Genomic DNA, 6,393 nt, shown 5'->3' on the forward strand with positions numbered 1-6,393 from the left:
CAGGTGCAGGAAATTGACATGATCTAGGTTTGCAAAGTTACCTCCAAATGAGGTCTTTTCTACGTCATGTTTGGAAGTCAGATTTTGGTTCCCTGAAGGTGCAGACTGTGATGCCATGTGGACGTCTAAGACAGGTGGAGGAAATTGACATGATCTAGCCCACTAAACATTGGATGTCAGATAGACGTGCAGATCATGTCTATATTGGGTCTGTCGGTCCATGACCAATTCTGGACATCTATTCAACGTCCAAACTAGGTTCACAATTTGGACGTCCAACCATGACCCAACTTGGACGTCATAGTGACATTCAACATTTGACCTTTGAAATGGGTAATTTTTTTGACGTCATTTGGACGTCTATGGCAGGTGCAGGAAATTTACATGATTAATATATAATATTTTTTATTTACAAATATCAACATTGTTGTTATCAACATGATTAATACATATGCATACAGATTATTAATAATTATTTAAGATTGTTTTCCAAAAACTCCATTTGATTGTCTCAGCACCAGCTAATATCTGGAGACGCAGTTCATTATAGTTTTCCTGTAGCTCAAACAGCAGAGCATTGTTGCTTGCAATGCAAGATGATTGGTTCGATTCCCAGGGAAAGCAAGAACTGATTGGAATATAAATGTGTAATACAATATAAGTCACTTTGGATAAAATGCATCTGCCAAATGCATAAATGTAAATACAATGGTACAGAAAACACGTCCACCACCCTTTTGAAACATGGGACTACAGTTGTAGAAGTTGTATAAAACAACGTAAAATTTGTCTAAATTTGATGTTGAAAAGACGTCCACAAACGACCACATTTGGACTATAAATAACCCTTACACGGAGGTCCCACGGATGTCAACATTAGACGTGCGGTAGATGTCTAAAAAATACGTTGTCTGGCGTCACAGTCTGCACCCTCCTGATACCGACATAGGACGGACAAGCACAGCGTTGAAACTACGTCATCTGGAGGTAACTTTGCGAAGGGGGTTATTTCCAATGATGTCTCTATTCCTTCTTCCCTTTCTCCTTCCTCTTCATCCTCCTCCATTTCCTCCTGATTCTCCACATTAGTCTCTTTGTTCCCTTCATTTTCTTTCTCAGTCTCTCCAGCATTTTCCAGTTCAGTTTCCTTCAACATTTGCCCCCCTACATTCTCTGACCATGCATTTTGTATTGTATCCTGATCCTCTATCCAACACTCACATCATCCTTTTTTGTGTGTGGACGGAGCTTACCTGGCACCAGTTTAAATATATATATATTGGAGTTTTTGGCTTTTATTATGATAGGAAAATATGAGATAAAAAAAGTCCAAGAGACGGGCCTTGAACTTGTGTCACCTAAAAATCATCAACTCTTACTGTAATGTCAGTGCATTGACCTATAGGCTATGGGGGTCAACAAATCAGCATCACTTAGATATTAGAAGATCATCCTTGTTTGAGAAATACAGGGGGAACAGAATCCGACGGCAAAAAACAGCTGTCGGAATCAGCTGACCACTAGGCTATCGACGGCACTCTTTCAGCCTAAGTTTGATAAAAATTAGATCCGCATTGTGTAAGAACCATGGGGGGACAGAATCCGACAGCAAATTTTTTTCTGTTGATGTAGTGGGTTAAAGATGCTTATTCGATTCTTTGTGTGGATGGAGCTTATCCGGAACCAATTTAAAGAATATTTTTTGGAAATCTTTGCTTTTTAGTATGATAGGATTGTATGGGATCCAAAAAGTCCATGAGCCTGGACTTGAATTTGGTTCGCTAAAAAAACAAAAGCACTCAATATCAGTGTACTGACCGCTAGGCTATCGACGGCACTCTTTCTGCCTCAGTTTGATAAAAATTAGATCCTCATTGTGTCAGAACCACGGGGGGACAGAATCCGACAGCAAAAAATCCACCTGTCGAAATCCGTTCCCCCACCCCCAATATGAGGGATGTTGACGTAGTTGCTTAAAAGATGCTTATTCTATTCTTTGTGTGGATGGAGCTTATCCGGCACCAATTTAAAGAATAATGTTTTGCTGTCTTTGCTTTTTAATTAAAAAATGATAATTATGAAATGCCTGGAAAGGCTGCTGCTGAAAACCCTCTTACCAGCTGTTAACCCACAACTGGAACCCCTTCAATTTGCCTATAAGGCTAAAAGGGACACAGAGGACGCTGTAGCCTGGTGGTTGCATCTCCTCCTTCAGCACCTGGACCCCATCATTTTTTCCTAGATACTTTTTGTGGACTTCAGCTCTGCTTTTAATTCCATCCAAAGACACCTGATGATTCAAAAGTTGTATCACCTCAACATCTCTACTCGGCTGATTCATTTTATACACAATTTCCTTAGCAACATGCAACAAGTAGTACGGATGTGCTCAATTACACCTCCTGCACTCATCATCAACACTGGAGCACCGCAGGGCTGTGTGTTAAGTCTTTTTTTGTATACACTTTACACAAACGACAACATCAGTCCATTACCCAGCATCAAATATTTAAAATATTCAGATGACACAGCCATTCTTGCCCTGCTTAGAGATAACAACTCCGTTATGGATTATCACACAACTGTTATGAACTTTGCCCAGTGGTGTGAGGATAACTATCTGAATCTTAACATTAGCAAGACAAAAGAGCTGATAGCCAGTCCCTCTTCACCACGGCATCCTATTGTTATTCATAATCAAACAGTTGAAATAGTGGACAGTTTCAAATATCTTGGAGTAACAATGGAACACAAACTTACCTTTATTGACATTATGGACATTCAGAAGAGAAATCACCTACAAATGTCAGTCATTCGAAAACTTTTTAAGCTTTGTAATATGATTGGACAGTATGGGATCCAGAAAAGTCCATGAGCCTCGACTTGAACTTGGTTCGCCAAAAAACCAAAAGCAGTAAATGTCAGTGTACTGACTACTAGGCTATCAACAGCACCTTTTCTTCCTCAGTTTGATAAATATTAGAACCTCATTGTGTAAGAACCATGGGGGGAACAGAATCTAACGGCAAACAAGCCAGCTGTCGAAATCCGTTCCGTCACGATGAGAGATGTTGATGTAGAGGCTTAAGAAATGCTGATTCCATTTTTTGTGGATGGAGCCTAATTGGCATCAATTTAAAGAATAAATATTTGGCGTTTTTGCCTTTTATAATTATTGGACAATATGTAGACAGGAAGCGAAGTTTGAGAGAGCGAAAGAGGGGTACGGGATCAGGAAAAGTCTGCGAGCCGGGACTCGAACTCAAAAGCAGGTCACCCAAGGAACAATAGAACTACTTGTCAATGTGATGCCCATTAGGCTATCTGCACGTGCAATGCCAACATCAGTTTTGTAAATATTAGAACCTCACAAGTAAGAAACATCGGGGGAACAGAATCTGACGGCAAACAACTGATCTGTCGGAATAAGGTCCCCCACCCCCATGATGAGAGATTTTGATGCAGTATCTTAAAAGATAAAAAATGTATTCTATATGTGATGTAGCTTAACCAGCATCAGTTTTGTAAATATTAGAACCTCATTGTGTAAGAAACATGGTGGGTAGGGTGTGGTTGGACCATCTAGTCATCCAGCTGGATGTCAAGCTCCACACATTGGCTCTGGAGTGAGCAGCCTCTCAGTCTTTTGTCCAATCAGAATCATGGGCTTCTATTCACTGGATTAAAACAACTTTCCACGGTACTACAACAATTTTGAGGTAAGTTTGCTGATAATGATGAAATGCTTTTTAACTAACTTGCTAAAGGTAACTAGTTGCTACAATAAATCTAATCAAGTTTTGTTAATCATACATTTTTCCTAATGTTGTCCCAACCTGTTGGTAAGCTTGTTAGCAAGTAAGCTAACGTCAGTGTATAACAACTTCAGTTCAGAATGAATCAGAATACTTTTGTTAAATTGAATGCTAACTCCCACTGCATCTGTATTTCTATCTGTTTTAACCTCTGTCATTGTCAAAAGTTACAAGGAAAATAAAAACGAACACGGAAACAATACAGCGGGTCTATGAGTGTTTTAATGAGTGATCGTGTTGAGAATGGTTACGTGTTAACATGATCAGAGTTGTTTGCTAATGTATTCAATTTAGATATGTAAAATAAGTTTTTAAACATTCTTTCTTCAGTTTTATATTTCAAAGTCACAAAACAATTGGGTATTTGCATATGACCTTCACCTTGCTCATATATCATGTAATAAGCTGCCGCCAGAGTAGGTGTCATGTGGGTCAGAGGATGTCTCTAGTATTTTCCAATCAGCACGCGCGCTGGAGTCTTAGCTTTAAAAAGAAACACAGGCTTTGGCACATTATGTAAAGTTGAATCAGGGCTGAGGTGCTGATGTAGCTGGTCCTGGCTGAGGTTGAGACAAAAAGCAGAGGTGAGGGGATTCCAGCACAGGTTCTCACTGTCACAGTATTTATTTATTTTTAAAATAAGTTTTTTTTTTTTTTGTCTTTTCCCTTTATTTTCTTGTCAAAAGTGCATCAGAATGATTGCATGTTAAAATGTTCATCATGTTAAAATAACAAAAATGTTCTAGAATTTTTTTTTTTTTTACACTTGATCTTCAAGACTGAAGTTCTAGAATTCTTCACTTTTATGATTTGCGGGCTATTGTGACTTTATGTTTGAGGGCTAATAAAGTTTGAATATTTTGTTGGCCTACTATGTATTTGGCATTAATGTCTACTAGATATTTTGAGACACAAACAATTTTGATTGACTAGTTGCCTCCGAGATGGGTGAAAATCTGTTACCAGGGTTCGAAATGAGGGGGGTCTGGGGGGGTCCCGGACCCTCCATAAGTCATTAGGGACCCCCCATAATAATTTATTTTTGGATTTTGGGGGGTCCCCGACAAGTATATTTTAACATTAAAAATTTGTGAGAAAATTATAGGTCTTTAGTGACGTTTTATATTTATAACAGTAATTTATTTATTTTCTAGCGTGAGGCAGCAATCAGGGCAGCTATTTAGCAGCGTCCTACAGCGTCACAGACGAGACGCGAAGAGGCGTCGTCCATATTTTGTTTACAGTCTATAGTCACAGATTGTTATAGAGCATCACAGTCCCGCCCACAGCCGGTGCCGGAAGTAAAAATTCAATACAATTTCTCCATAGACATTTGGGGTATAAGCCATAAAAACGTAACCATACATGGTAGACTTAAAACCAGCAACGGCTGTACTAAGCGATTGTATATGCTCATATAAACGCCAAAAGTTCATGGGGCACTAACCTTGATTTGAGATAAATGCCTTTTATTCGCGATGTCTTGGATAAGTACTTCATTACCCACAATCCTAAACAATCCCACAATCCCTCAGTGATGCATCTGATTGGTGGATGTCGTGTAAACCCGTGTAAACCCCGCGAAGGTCAGAGCGTTGCCATGGAAGCAGGACTCTAACAGTAGAGACCAGAGCCCGTCTGAACGGAGTGTTTTCTTTAGCGGAAGCCATATAAATAGTTTTAAATCAATGCATTCCTTTTTAAATTTATATTTTGTGTCAAATTATTTATTTATTTGGTAGGTAGCCATGTAATAAGCGGGATAATGTATAGCGAGTTGGTTGTTATAGCGAATACAACTCCCTTCAGGCTTCGCTTCGGGCTCATAATCAGCCTTTCGCGAGTTGTATTCGCTATAACAACCTTTACATTATCCCCTTACTTATCGTTCACTTTAGATAGGCTACTGTAGCCTTCATATGGTATGAGTCATATCAAGCATTTTATGATGCCACTGTCAAAACAATATTAAGCCTAGGCATAACGTTACCTCTTCATGCATTTACTGAACATTTGTGTAATAATTCATGGCAAGTTAATAAACTGAATATGACGGTCCAAGAGCAGACCATGCACCGGTCCAAGCATCAGACCGGTGGCACTGTGCACTTTCTGGTTTGCTGACCATCACTTTTTAATTTTCACTTGTTGTGGATATTAAGAAAATACATAAAATGTTATTACAATTAAGGATGAACTATAACATCATGAAAATGAGCATGGACCTCAGCCTGTCCTGTCAGCTGAGTGTCCTGTGTCATAAAGGGCTTTGAAATAAACACACAAACTAACGTTACACACTGACTGAACACACGTGTGTTGATGACTGAGCTGCACCATGTTGCTAACGCTATCGTTAACCGCTTTCACACACGCACACAATATATTATTATTTTTATTTACACGATTATTACTGAAATAACTACTATTAACTACACATTTACTATATAAAATTCACTCAAAAGGCTCTTTCGCGTTGGCTTCAGTCGACTTCAGTGAGGCGCGGTGGTTTATGGGATGAGTAGTTCCTTCGCTCGGAAATGAAAATATGTACACAGTCTTGTACCTTTGCCTTTTT

At 39.1% G+C, this 6,393-nt stretch overlaps 1 protein-coding gene across 1 annotated transcript in view; it reads left to right on the plus strand.

Annotated features, from left to right (window-relative positions):
* The first annotated feature begins 4,329 nt into the window (after positions 1–4,329).
* Positions 4,330–6,393, plus strand: part of LOC306988333 (interferon-induced protein 44-like) — a 47,739-nt gene continuing 45,675 nt past the window's right edge. Inside the window, exon 1 of the mRNA XM_079593262.1 lies at positions 4,330–4,399. The gene's annotated coding sequence lies outside the window, so the exon portion shown is untranslated. The remainder of the gene's footprint in view (positions 4,400–6,393) is intronic.

This window comes from Phoxinus phoxinus (assembly GCF_949152265.1).
Source record: "Phoxinus phoxinus genome assembly, chromosome: 20".
Taxonomy (NCBI): domain Eukaryota; kingdom Metazoa; phylum Chordata; class Actinopteri; order Cypriniformes; family Leuciscidae; genus Phoxinus; species Phoxinus phoxinus.